Here is a 14,247-nt window from a genome sequence, read left to right on the forward strand (position 1 = left end):
TTCCCATTAGTGAAGGTTCGTTGGAATACTAACCAAGGACCTGGAGTCACTTGGGAGCACGAGAAATCAGTCGATTAGGAAGTATCCCCACTCCTTGGCTCAATTATTCGTGCCTACTCCTTGCCTAAATTAAAATTTCGGGACCAAATTCCCTCTAACGGGGGGATGATGTGACAACCGTCAATTTCCGGTCAAGTCAACGTCAACTGAAGTCAACAAGTCAAACCGTTCGACTCAATTTGCCCGTGGGTACTAGCGTTTACGTTATGTAATTTCTAAACAACTCGCTATTCTAATGAGAGATCATAAATCGAAAAGTGCAGACATCTAGATCTCCTTAACCTAAAACTGTGGTACGTAGCGAGCCAAACCGATAAGATAATGTTACATACTCATCGGGAGTGTGTAAGATCCTTAAACAAGGCTTAACAGGGTTTACGGACCTTGCATTGAGAAGCCGAACACTCAAAAAGGTCACAAATGAAACCTCTCTCAATCGTTTTCACTCTATCTCTCTCTATTTTGAAATTTATCCCAATCTCTCTAAGTATGTGAAAAATCTCCCAAATATCTCTTTGTATGATAAATCTCTCCAAGAATGTCAAATCTCTCCCAAATATCTCTTTGTATGACAAATCTCTCCAAGAATGTCAAATCTCTCCAAGAATGTCAAATCTCTCCCAAATATCTCTTTGTATGAGAAATCTCTCCAAGAATGTCAAATCTCTCCCAAATCTCTCTAAGTATGTGAAATCTCTCCCAAATATCTCTTTGTATGAGAAATCTCTCCAAGAATGTCAAATCTCTCCTAAATATCTTTTTGTATGAGAAATCTCTCCAAGAATGTCAAATCTCTCCCAAATCTCTCCAAGAATGTCAAATCTCTCCCAAATATCTCTTTGTATGAGAAATATCTCCAAGTATGTGAAATCTCTCCCAAATCTCTCTCAAAAGTTCCCGCAACTTTCTGAAGTCATTCGGGTCATTCCGACCCATGACCTGGTCGAAAGCGGCTTAAAACGGGGCAAGAACAGATAAAAAGGGCTTAAGGACCCGAAACCCTCTTAATAGGGCCGAAGCCTCTTAGGACCCGAAAGTCCTCTTAGGGACTGAAACCAAGAGGACCGAACCCGAAGGGGTGCTCTCGGGCCCGAACCTCGCTCAAAGAACCGAACCCGAAGGGTCCTCTCGCGACTGAACCTCGCACACACCCGAACCCGAAGTTATTGTTCACTTCGATCTCATTCACTTCTGACGCCTTCGGACCGAGCATGCCTTCGCTTCTTGCTGCTTGCACTTCCTTCACTTCGCGCCTAGCATCAGGAGGACCGAACCTCGGCCTAGGACCGAGAGGCCTCGCTGGAAGTCCATTTCTTTCCGGTTTTCGGCTAGTTTTGCGTTTTAGGCCCGTCTTTAATTATTTTAACGCGGGATTTTCACCTGAAACATTATTTTAACATATAAGACCCCTTAATTATTAATTAATCACGTTTTTAAGGATAAAACCTTATCCAAGAAGAGTGGGTGAAGTACAAGAGGTGGAGTGTTGACTTTCCTTTATTCTATGACACAAGCAACCACTCTCGTACCCACTCCATGTCACTATTCATCATCAGCCCATCCCTAGTCACTTCATAAGTCCTTTCTCATTATTTCCAGCCATTTCCCATGTTCTTAGAGCTGGAACATCCACCCTCTCTCCTCACACTTCATTCATTCTCTCATTTTTCCACTAAGACCACACTCCAAACTCTCTCATCTTTCTCTCTCAAATTCGAGAACTTCAAGGCATACTCCAAGACTTTTCTCCTTCATTTAGTAAGTATCATCATCTTTCTTGTGACTATTACACATCCTCCTACTCAAAATCATAGATTGCTTACACAAACATCATCACATTCTTGTTAGATCTTCGAATCTTCAAGTGTTCTTGAGTTGAACACTTCTCTTCTTCAACACTCATCTACTGAAATCACTCAAGGCGAGTTCATACCCCTACATTTTCATGTTTTCTCAAGTTTTTAGGGGGGAATACAAGTTAAAACACCAAGAACATAACTAAAATTTTCTAACAGCTTTCATCAGAAAAGTTGGACTCCATTCACGGACTGTTTTGAACAACTTAAACATTGCTTTTTGAAAAACTGTTTTAGGTGTAAGTAGTTATAGTTCTTAGCTTTAAAATGACTACTTGCACATCTCCATACGATTTTTCTACAATTTATGGTGATTTTTACAAAACAGCCTATCATTTCAAACACCAATCCGGACCAGTCTGTGATTATGGACTATTTCACCCAAGTTGGAGGTCATTAAATATCATGATAAAAATTATGAGTAAACTAGACATATTTTGGGAACTGTCAGAATTTACGGATTTAGTTTTCAACTTCGTATGATTTTTCTATGACTTTTCTAAAACAGCATAGGAAGGTTAAATTTAGCTAACAGCATATAAATTTCATAACACTTTCTATTATGTTGAGCAAAGTGTATAACAATAAGTTCTAAATATTGAATGTTTCCTTCTTAGCTTATCATCATAAACTGAAACTTAGTCATTCATGATAAGATTATTCATTCATTTAGAACACGTATATTAAGCTATAATAAGCATATTTATGGATTCATAACACAAATGCGTTTTCATAAAAGAGTTCTTATACATTACAAAAATTTTGGGATAAAATATAATAGGTATGGTTTATGTTTCCATTAACACAACAAACACATTTCGGAAGGTTTTATTCCCACAAAAAAGGTTTTACACTCATGCACACCACACGTAAACTTGTTAACCTAAATTGTGAGACAATCTCTTCTGTACGTCCGAGTGCGGAATCTAAATTCCTGGTAGTTATAATCAGAGTCTCCTGGAGGGAGAACGTGATAGTTGTGTATAGATCTATATTGGGTTTAACAAACCCACACCAGAGCTGCTTGCAACAGCTAGACCGGTAGGTCTGAGGTGATAAGTGTCATTTTAGTTTCGCGACGCCTGAGAAACGTCGTGGCAGGTTTATTCAGTCATTAGTATGATTATAGCGGCTCACATAGGGATTTAACAACATAAAGTTTACAGGGATTTTCATAAATCAAAAGCGGTTTTAGGTCAATTTAAAATCACTTTTTATATCAATAATTACATATATTATGGTATATTTTCAGTCTTGGTATTTAAGACCACACATCATTCATTACGGGATTTTTCTCAAATCAGAAAGGGTTTTACGCCAATTTAAAACCACATTTATATCTTTAAGTATGACAAATACTTGTTCATTTCGGTCCTGGTATTTAGGACTACATAACTTTTATAAGGAAAATATTGGATTTTTCTTGGTAACATACATCTCCTTACAAAGATCGGTTTTCAAACTCTTACTGTCAAAAGCTTATGAACTCACCAACCTTTGTGTTGAAACTTTTCAAAACTACTTGTATTCTCAGGAATTCAGTGAAAACAGGAAATCAACAACGTTTTGAGGATGGGACGATAAATCATCAAACAGTTCATTTTGTATCATAATGTAATTGATTCGAATCATGTAGACATATACTTTGGTGTAACTTTTTCAATTATATTTATGATGGTTGTATTTACTTTGAGCACTATTATACTCATGGTTGTGATACTCTACATGAAGTCCTCCACCCCTGGACGTTTCCGCCATCCTTGGTTTGGGGGTGTGACAGTCTTGATCCTAGGTAGATAGCTCTTAGATTTATCATCCATAGCCAAATCTATCTTTATATCAATTTGGTGTCTACTTGTGTTTGAACATTACATGATACTTCATAAATTGGTAAAAACTAAGAAATTGGTCATAATAACTAGTTACAATATAATTTGGTGACCAACATAATAGTTCTACTAGAAATCAACCATACGAAAAGGTGGGGGTCGGAAATAAATGAAAGTACTCTTCAATCTTGAATTTAAATCGTTTTTTTTTTCGTATTTTTAGTAGTTTAATTTCTTTTTGTTTGATTTAAGTTGTTGGTCTTGTAAAATCAGTAACACCCCTCCCCCCCTCCCCCCCACCACCACCACCACATATTTAGTTGTCTTTTAGTAGTTATTTTATTAGCTAAATATTGTTCACCGTGATCTATATCCGACTTACTTTTCTATTTTATAATCTTACTAGGTACACTGCTTATAAGTGCATTAGTTACTGAAGTTTTATTAGGTTATAAATTTAAAACCGGTAGGTATATCTGTGCACATCAGGCTGCCTCTTTTTTGCACCTTTCCCCTCTCTCACTCTTTCTCTCTCTCTCTCTCTCTCTCTCTCTCTCTCTCTCTCTCTCTCTCTATCCCTCTATCTCTCTCTCTCTCTCTCTATATATATATATATATATATATATATATATATATATATCCATCGTAGGCCACCATTGGAGCACCACGAGCGCCCGGCCTGCTTCGAACACCTCTGCAGCTCCGACCCTATCCTCAACCACCCTTAGCTCCACCTCACCGACCGCCAACTCTCATTTTCGATCACCACCAACAACCACCAAAATTCACCCACTTGACCTCCTTCAGATCCTTTACAAGCGACAACTACCCTTTCTCTCTAACTCCACCCATAAACGCTACAAATTTTTCTTTTGTTTAATGGCAACACCATCGGTGATGTTTCTGGGTTGTTTCCAAGCAGATTTCTGGCGATTTTTATCTAGAAATTGATGGTTTTGAGCCATAAGAACTTTCCTATGGGAACATGCAAACCCTAATGCTTGGATATAGGTTTCTCTAATTGAACATGCATTGAATCCAAGACTTACAATACTAGATCTAATGTAAACAATTGAATCAAATCATATGTAATTGGATCTAGAACAATACCTTAGATTACTTGCTTGATACTTCTTCTCCTTAGAGCTTAGAGTCACAATTGTCACTCCTCTAATGGCTTACAAACACCAACTAGCAAGAGGATGATATTGAGAGAGAGGAGAGAGGGTGAGAAATCGGCCCTAGGGTTCCTTGCCTTGCATGAGTGCTAATTTCCCTCACCCTAGGGATCTGTTTATACTATGGGATACTAGGGTTTCACCTTTAACACTAATTGAATAACTTAGGCCCTAAGCAATCCAAGATCCTTCTAGATTCTAGGCTTGGACGAATTTAAGGTTCCCTAACCCTAAATTTTGTCCACCCCATTACCCATAAGGATACATAGCCCAAAACACAACTATCAAACATTTGAAAATTTATGCCCCTTTATTTAATTAACCTCTTTAAGTTATCAAATTAATTCTTAATTAATATATAACTTATATTAATCAAATAACAATAGTATTCCTTTAATATATTATTCTCATAATATATTAACAATAATATCTCTTTTCTCTTAACAAATCATCCTATCAAGTTGCTATGGTGAAGACAACTCAAAAGGACCATGCATAATCGGGTCAACTACTTACCAAATATAGTTACAGCCTTAGACACTAATCCAACAGTCTGCCACTTTGATAAGTCTAGTAACTATAAATGCAAACACATTCTGATTAGCAATCGTAGCTCTCAAAGATGTTGTCAACTCTGATCATATCAGTAACCTGTCCTTTAGATAAGGGATCGTACAGTCCTCTGTTTTGATATCGTGCAGACGATACTCATTGTCCAGCAACTATTTTCTCGATCTCAGATTTATTTGACATAGAACTTAATTGAACACATCAATTCAGTCCTGACCGAGCCCGGCACATAAGTCAAATCAATTCATCGAGCGGCCGTGATATCGCTTTTATCCTCTTAGGATAAAAGTAACAGATAAACTTCGACTTATATGCATTTACTTATCAACTAACCAACTATACACAACAATGCGTTTTATGACATCAATTTACTAATGCGGTTTCGCATTATCAATGTACAACCAATAAGTAAATAACAAACCATATATCTAGGTTTTAATACCATATGATATTATCGTCTTGCGATCACTCCAAAGTGATTCCAACAAGCGCGGGTTTATTCCAATGCTCAAAACTTGTTCATAAGCACTCATGAACATTGCAGCAAACCTTTGCTATTTCTAATACCATTTAGACAATCTACACACCAATTCTTGAAAATCTTCATTCATACCTACTCCCAACATATGAACGATTGTGGACAGTTTGAATAATTTGATTATTCTTAATAAACTCAATTATTCTGGAAGTCAAAACATGCAAAGTGAAACAATAGCTAAACAATTAACCTAAGACAGTAACATTACTTATAAATAATACTCCTTTATTTAATTATCAAATGTCAATTACATTTATCTATTACATGTTTCTAATACTATCTAATCTAAACTAATATCATCCTTCAGCCCAATACTCCTAGCACGCTGCAAGTGCTTAACCCTGCTCAATCCCTTCGTAAGCAGATCTGCTAGGTTATCTTCTGATGATATCCTCTTAACCATGAGGTGTCCTTCTTCTACTCGATGCCTAATAAAGTGATATTTTATGTCGATATGCCAAGATCTACCATGATCCCTCGGTTCCTTGGTCAAGACAACTGCTCCTTCATTATCACAGAAAATTTCCATGGCCTCCTTTATGGCAGGCACAACTCCAAGATCTCCAATGAAGTTATTCAATCATATTTCCTGCTTTGACACTTCGCTCGCTGCAATGTACCCTGATTCGCACGTTGAATCAGCTACAGTTTCCTATTCGGAACTTTTCCACGTTACTGCTCCTCCATTAAGGGTAAAGACCCATCCCGACTGCGAACGGTAGTTGTCCCTGTCGGTTTGGAAACTGGCACTATACCCTCACACCTTCAAGTCATCACTCCCTCCGAGGACTAGAAACCATTCCTTGGTCCTCCAAAGGTACTTAAGGATGTTCTTTACGACAATCCAATGCGCTCTACCAGGATTCCCTTGATATCTACCGACCATGCTCAAAGCAAAGGCCACATCGGGTCGAGTACAAGTCATAACGTACATGATCGAGCCAACTGCGGAAGCATAAGGTACTCGGCTCATCTCAGCTATCTCGGCTTTGGTACTCAAACTTTGAGTCTTACTCAACTTGGTATTACTCTATATCATTAGTTCTCCCTTCTTCGAGTTTTCCATACTAAAACGTTTTAGTACCTTATCTAAGTAAGTATTCTGACTAAGTCCTATTAGTCTCTTACTTCTTTCTCTTACTATCCTTATTCCCAAAATATAGGAAGCCTCTCTGAGGTCCTTCATAACGAAGCACTTCCCAAGCCAGGACTTTACTTCCTACAGAGTCGGGATGACGTTTCCTATGAGCAGTATGTCATCGACATACAAAACGAGAAACCTAACTATGCTCCCACTGGCTTTGACATATACACACAATTCATCTTCGCTTCGTACAAATCCAAACTCTTTGACTTTCTCATCAAAGCAAAGATTCCATCTGTAAGACGCTTGCTTAAGTCCATAAATGGACTTCTCAAGCTTGCACACTCTATTTGGATGCTTCGGATCAACAAAACCTTCTGGCTGAGCCATGTAAACATCCTCAGTCAACTTCCCATAAAGGAAAGCAGTCTTGACATCCATTTGCCATATCTCATAATCATGAAATGCAGCAATAGCTAGCATCACCCTAATAGATTTTATCTTCGCAACTGGTGAGAAGGTCTCATCATAGTCAACTCCGGGAGTTTGAGTAAAGCCCCTCGCAACCAATCGTGCTTTCTACGTGTACACATTTCCATCCATGTCGGTCTTCTTCTTGAAGATCCATTTGCACCCAACAGTATTACGTCCGGGCACATTGTCAACCAAATTCCAAACTTGGTTGTCATGCATGGACTGAATCTCCCTGTCCATTGTCTCTTTCCATTTTGCAGACTTCGGGCCTGCCATGGCTTCCTTATAGCAATTAGGTTCATCTAGATTTATTAGTGAACTATCACTAATATACGCGTCCCCTTCGGTAGTAATATGAAAACCATACAACTGGGGTTGAACTCTAACTCTTTCGGAACGTCTAAGAGGTAATGACTCGTCAATTGGTTCAACCGGAGTTTCCTCCTCTGGTTGAGTGCCAGCGGTCGAGGTTCCTTCATCGCCCAACTCTTGAATCTCTTCAAGATCGATTTGCCTCCCACTATCTCCTTGGCTTATGAGTTCTCTCTCTCGAAAAACCCCTCTCCTCGCAACGAATACTACATTGTCATTCGGTCTATAGAAGAGATATCCAAAGGATTTCTACGGGTAGCTGATGAAAATACATCGCTCACTACGAGGTTCGAGCTTGTCATGAGTTTCTCGTATTACGAAAACTTCACAACCCCAAACCTTGATATGTGCCAACGGGGGAGCCTTCCATGTCGACATCTCGTGAGGTGTTTTGGCAACCTTCTTTGTAGGGACTCGGTTAAGGATATGGGCGGCATTCTCTAAGGCATACCCCCAAAATAAGAGAGGTAGTGAAGCACGACTCATCATAGAACGAACCATGTCCAACAGGGTTCGATTGCGCCTTTCTGCCACACCATTCAACTGCGGTGTCCTAGGTGGCATCAGTTGTGAAACTATTCCACATTCCTTAAGATAGTCGTGGAATTCAAGACTTAGTTACTCTCCTCCTCGATCGGATCGAAGCATCTTGATTTTCCTGCCCAATTGATTCTCTACTTCATTCTTGAACTCTTTGAACTTTTGAAACGTTTCATACTTGTTCTTGATTAAGTAAATATACCCATATCTACTATAATCATCGGTGAAAGTTACATAGAAGCGGTTTCCATCCTTTGTGGTGGATCTAAAGGGTCCACATACATCGGTATGTATGAGATCCAATAAACCCTCACCCCTCTCACATGTGGCAGTGAAGGGTGACTTGGTCATCTTTCCAAGTAAACAAGATTCACACGTGTCATCTTCCCTAAGGTCGAATGACTCCAACACTCCATCCTTTTGGAGTTGGGCTATGCGCTTCTTGTTGACATGTCCAAGACGACAATGCCACAAAGACGCTTTATCCATACTATTGGAAGAATATATACACAACACATCATTTCCTAGGTTATCTACAACCATAATAGTTTCATAAATTGCATTACAAGGCATAGCTTCACAGTATAAAACACCATTTAGATAAGCATAAATAGCACCATTCATATTATTAAACGAATATCTAAATCCTTTTCTAAACAAACCATGAAATGAAATGATATTTCTTGCCATATCTGGCGAGTAGCAACAATTATTTAAATCTAGACCTAATCCATTACTTAGCACTAAATAATACACTCCAATCTTGGTAACAGGCGATGATCTTCTGTTTCCCATTATTAGATTTATTCTTCCTTGCTCCACATCCCTATCTCTTCTTAGTCCCTGCAAGTCAGAACAAATGTGGTAACCACATCCTGTGTCAAGAACCCAAGAAATAGTGTGAGATGAATTGCTAGATTTAATTGTGTATATACCTGCAAAAGATGGCTTGATCTTTCCATCCTTGATGGCTTGCAGATATTCCGGGCAGCTTCTCTTCCAATGCCCTATCTTGTGGCAATAATGGCACTCTGCCTCCTTCGGGTTAGGGTTGGGCCTAGCAGGATCAACTTTGGTCCCACTAGAAGAGAAACCATCTTGGGATTTTCCCTTGCGGTGGCTCTTTGAAGAAGCATTCCTCTTCTTGCCCATTCCCTGCCCTATAGCCAAAACAAGAGCAGCGGTTGGTGCGGGAGTTGGTGCAACAAACTTGTCCTTTAGGTTGCTCTCAGTAGTCCTTAGGAGTCCTTGGGTCATCCTAAATTGGTTGTAGCATGAAGGCAAGGAATGAAGAACAATGTCGATGGCCAAATCCTCCCCAAAGTTAACATTTAATTTGCGAAGACGATCAACATATCGTTGCATATTTTGCAAGTGCACAGTCAATGATTCTCCATTTCCCATCTTAGTGGTGATCATGTTAGTGATGATCTCGTAGCACTCTTGCCTCGCACTTTGGTGGTACCTCTTCATCATGTCTTGATGCATTTCATACAGATACATGTCCTCATAGGACTTTTGGAATTCTTGGTTCATAGTGGCTATCATGATGCAATGAACTTTCCTTGCATCACGTTCGTGTGTCTCAAAGACAGCCATCTCTTTGGGAGTAGCGATTTCCGGGTTGACCTTCTCGATCTTTTCGTCGAGTACATACTCTTTGTCCTCGTAGCGTGCAATGGTGCGAATGTATCTTATCCATTCACTAAAGTTGGTACCATCGAAGGTCACCTTTTGGCAAAGACTCATTAAGGTGAATGAGTTGGCAGCAGCGTTGTTTGCATTCAACATCTACAAATAGAAAGGACAAAGTTTGATTAGAATTTTGGATCCCTAATTAAACACCAAAAATGAAAAGTTAGGGATAGGACCCAAAACATTATTTACATATTAGAAAAGGGATGCCGTAATCCAATCATGCAAATAATTTGGAGGTAAGTGAATGACGATTCACTAATTCTTCACCATGAAAACATAACCTTAAGTTTTATTGAGAATTCCTAGATTTTAGAGATTCATTGAACTTTTCAATGGCATGTTTAAATCTCGATATGCCCCTCTAGTTTGTGACTGGGATATCGAGGATCACAAAGCGGGTGTGAATTACCATGCAAATCTACACGGTGCCTTCATTGTTACAATCATCTATTTGTGTGCCGGTAAACCACACACGCTCCATCGAACTATGATAAACAATGAATCACCCTTTGCCACCTTTGCTTAGAACCAATTAGTGTGCCGGTAAACCACACACGCTCCACTAACTTCTTAGCAAGGGTGCAAAGTGCAATTTCATGGGATTGCATCAATTCACTTTTCCTAAAGTAACTAAGATTGGGAATTTTATAAAATATTTTAGTTACTTTATAGTTTCATTATACTTATTAATGAGGAGAGAGAGCTGCCCTATCCTACCTGTTTGGCTAACGACCCTCCACCGGTCAAGCAAGCGGTGGGTGTGAGTGTACACCCATTAAGCGCCATTTTATAGGCAGCAACCTTATACGCACCTTATACACCGGCTTCGTGAATGAGGTCTACTGATGGTAAGACTAGCACAGTTTTACTCATACGTATATATATTAAGCTTGTAATCATATAATAGTATAGGGTTGAATTTTAAACTTGTAAAATTCTAGGGTTTGAAATTTAAATTATTCAAATTAAACTTTTAATCACAAAACTTAAATTTCAAAACTTGAGGACAAGTTTTAAACCTTTTCAAAACATAAGGATCAAAAGGCAAATAATGTAAATCAATAATTATCTCAATTTGATCTTATTCAATATTACTTGCAAAATAATCAACCAATTCAATTCAAATAATCAATTATTATCACATAAGGAAATTATTATTCAAGTAATTGGTAATTATCTTTGGTTTGGTCAAGAATATACTCATATATATGGTTAAAATAGGATTTTAATGGCCCAAAACAGTTAAGGCAAGTTTCCCCAAGTAAAACAGCAAGAAATCTCGAAACTCCCTCTTTCTGACGCTCAAACTTGCCGAGTTGGAGCTACTCGCCGAGTCCACAGTGGAACTCACCGATTTCATCAGGCAGAAGAACAAAATTTGAATTTTATAAGTAAAAAGCAATTAACCAATGCATCAATTCAATAGAAATCAATCAAGGCTCTGATACCACTGATGGGTTTAAGCCATAAGAACTTTCCTATGGGCACATGCAAACCTTAATGCTTGGATCTAGGTTTCTCTAATTGAACATGCATTGAATCCAAGACTTACAATACTAGATCTAATGTGAACAATTGAATCAAATCATATGTAATTGGATCTAGAACAATACCTTAGATTACTTGCTTGATACTTCTTCTCCTTAGAGCTTAGAGTCACAATTGTCACTCCTCTAATGTCTTACAAACACCAACTAGCAAGAGGATGATATTGAGAGAGAGGAGAGAGGATGAGAAATCGGCCCTAGGGTTCCTTGCCTTGCATGAGTGCTGATTTCCCTCACCCTAGGGATCTATTTATACTATGGGATACTAGGGTTTCACCTTTAACCCTAATTGAATAACTTAGGCCCTAAGCAATCCAAGATCCTTCTAGATTCTAGGCTTGGACGAATTTAAGGTTCCCTAACCCTAAATTTTGTCCACCCCATTACCCATAAGGATACATAGCCCAAAACACAACTATCACACATTTGACAGTTTATGTCCCTTTATTCAGTTAACCTCTTTAAGTTTTCAAATTAATTCTTAATTAATATATAACTTATATTAATCAAATAACAATATTATTCCTATAATATATTATTCTCATAATATATTAACAATAATATCTCTTCTCTCTTAACAAATCATCATGTCAAGTTGCTATGGTGAAGGCAACCCAAAAGAACCATGCATAATCGGGTCAAGTACTTACCAAATATAGTTACAGCCTTAGACACTAATCCAACATAAATATGGGTCTAATATGACCTTATTTTTATCCACTTTTCGAACTCTCATAAATGAGACTCCGTCCGGTTCAATTCTCGAAAAAATCTGACGAATCCAACGAAAACCGGAATGTTAAAGCACGCTTCGAAAGTGAGTATTGACGGCCCAACTTTTAAACTTTTTAACGTTTTCGGGAGAGAATACTTGCAATTTATATTTATTTTTATATAAATGTCTAAATAATTACTACTTGTTTATATAATATAAAAAATTGTTATTTATCAGTTTATTAAACAAATCGTTATTTAAACTGATATGCACTTTTGTTAAGACTTATTACACATATTTGGTATGTTGATTCTACATTGGTTAAAACCTGGTTTTACTCGATTTACTGTCGTTACACTGCCAAATTTTTGTTAGAAACTTTATACAATTATTACACACGGTCGAACTTGTTGCCTAATGACTTTATTACATGATGACCTAAGTGTAATGCTTTAGCAAATACCTATGACCTATAACCGTTAACCCTGAGCGAGCGAGGAACGTTATGTATAGATCTCTACGGGTTGAAACCCTCACATGTGGTTGCTAGCTAGTAGCTACAACCTTGATAGACAAGTCAGAATGGGTGATAATTTTCCATCAGTTACAACATCGATGAAACATTGTGATAACTTTTTACGACACAACACGATAACGCACCATGCTAGTGCCAAAAAGAGGCGGGAAGGCGACATATAGCTCGGGTATAAACTCATGTAACACCGATTACACTCTAAAAGCACTCAAATAAGTTGAAATATGACTTTATATTAAGCCGAAACACATACTTGTAGAGTTTATATGTACGATTTCATATAATCCAGGTAAGCACTTATACATGGTAATCACATACTCTTTTGTTATAAAAAAAGTGTTATTATATATAAATTAGAAAGTATTTATATACTGTAAACGTATACTTTTTTGTTATAAAAAGTACTATTTTATATAAGTTAGAAAACACTTATGCACTATAAATGTATACTTTTTGGTTATAAAAATACTATTTTATATAAGTTAGAAAACATTTATATATTGTAAACGTATACTCTTTGGTTATAAAAGTATTATTTTATATAAGTTAGAAAACACTTATATACTATAAATGTATATTTTTTGTTATAAAAAAAATACTATTTTATATAAGTTAGAAAGCATTTATATATTATTAACGTATACTTTTTTGTTATAAAAAGTACTATTTTATACAAGTTGGAAAACACTTATATGTTGTAAACGTATATTTTCTGGTTATAAAAAGTACTATTTTATTTAAGTTAAAAAATACTTATATACTATAAGCATATACCTTGTTTGTTATAAAATTACTATTTTATATAAGTTAGAAAACACTTATATATTGTAACCACATACTTTTTGTTATAAAAACTACTATTATATAAGTTAGAAAACACTTAATTCTTGGGTTAAAAGTGTTGAATTAAGGTGTCTAAGCTCATAACTAAATTGATATATTCTTGTAACTAAAAGTAAATTCTTTTTAGGTTACCCTCATAACTAGAAATAGTATAGAACATTTAGAGAAAGAGAAATAATTTGTTAATTGATAATTTATTATGATTAATAAATTAATTAGAAATTAATTAAAATTAATTTAGAATTGATCAAAATTAATTTGGAATTAATTTTGGGATCAGTTGGAATTAACTACAAGTGTAATGGCTGATTTATAATTGTTTAATAGTTAAGCAAAGGAGAGATTGCAGAACCCATGCTTGGACAATTTTGGGGATCCCTTTATAGGATTCTGGAAGCCTCCATTTGA

This window comes from Lactuca saligna, chromosome 3 (assembly GCF_052625555.1).
Source record: "Lactuca saligna cultivar CGN05327 chromosome 3, ASM5262555v1, whole genome shotgun sequence".
Lineage (NCBI taxonomy): Eukaryota > Viridiplantae > Streptophyta > Magnoliopsida > Asterales > Asteraceae > Lactuca > Lactuca saligna.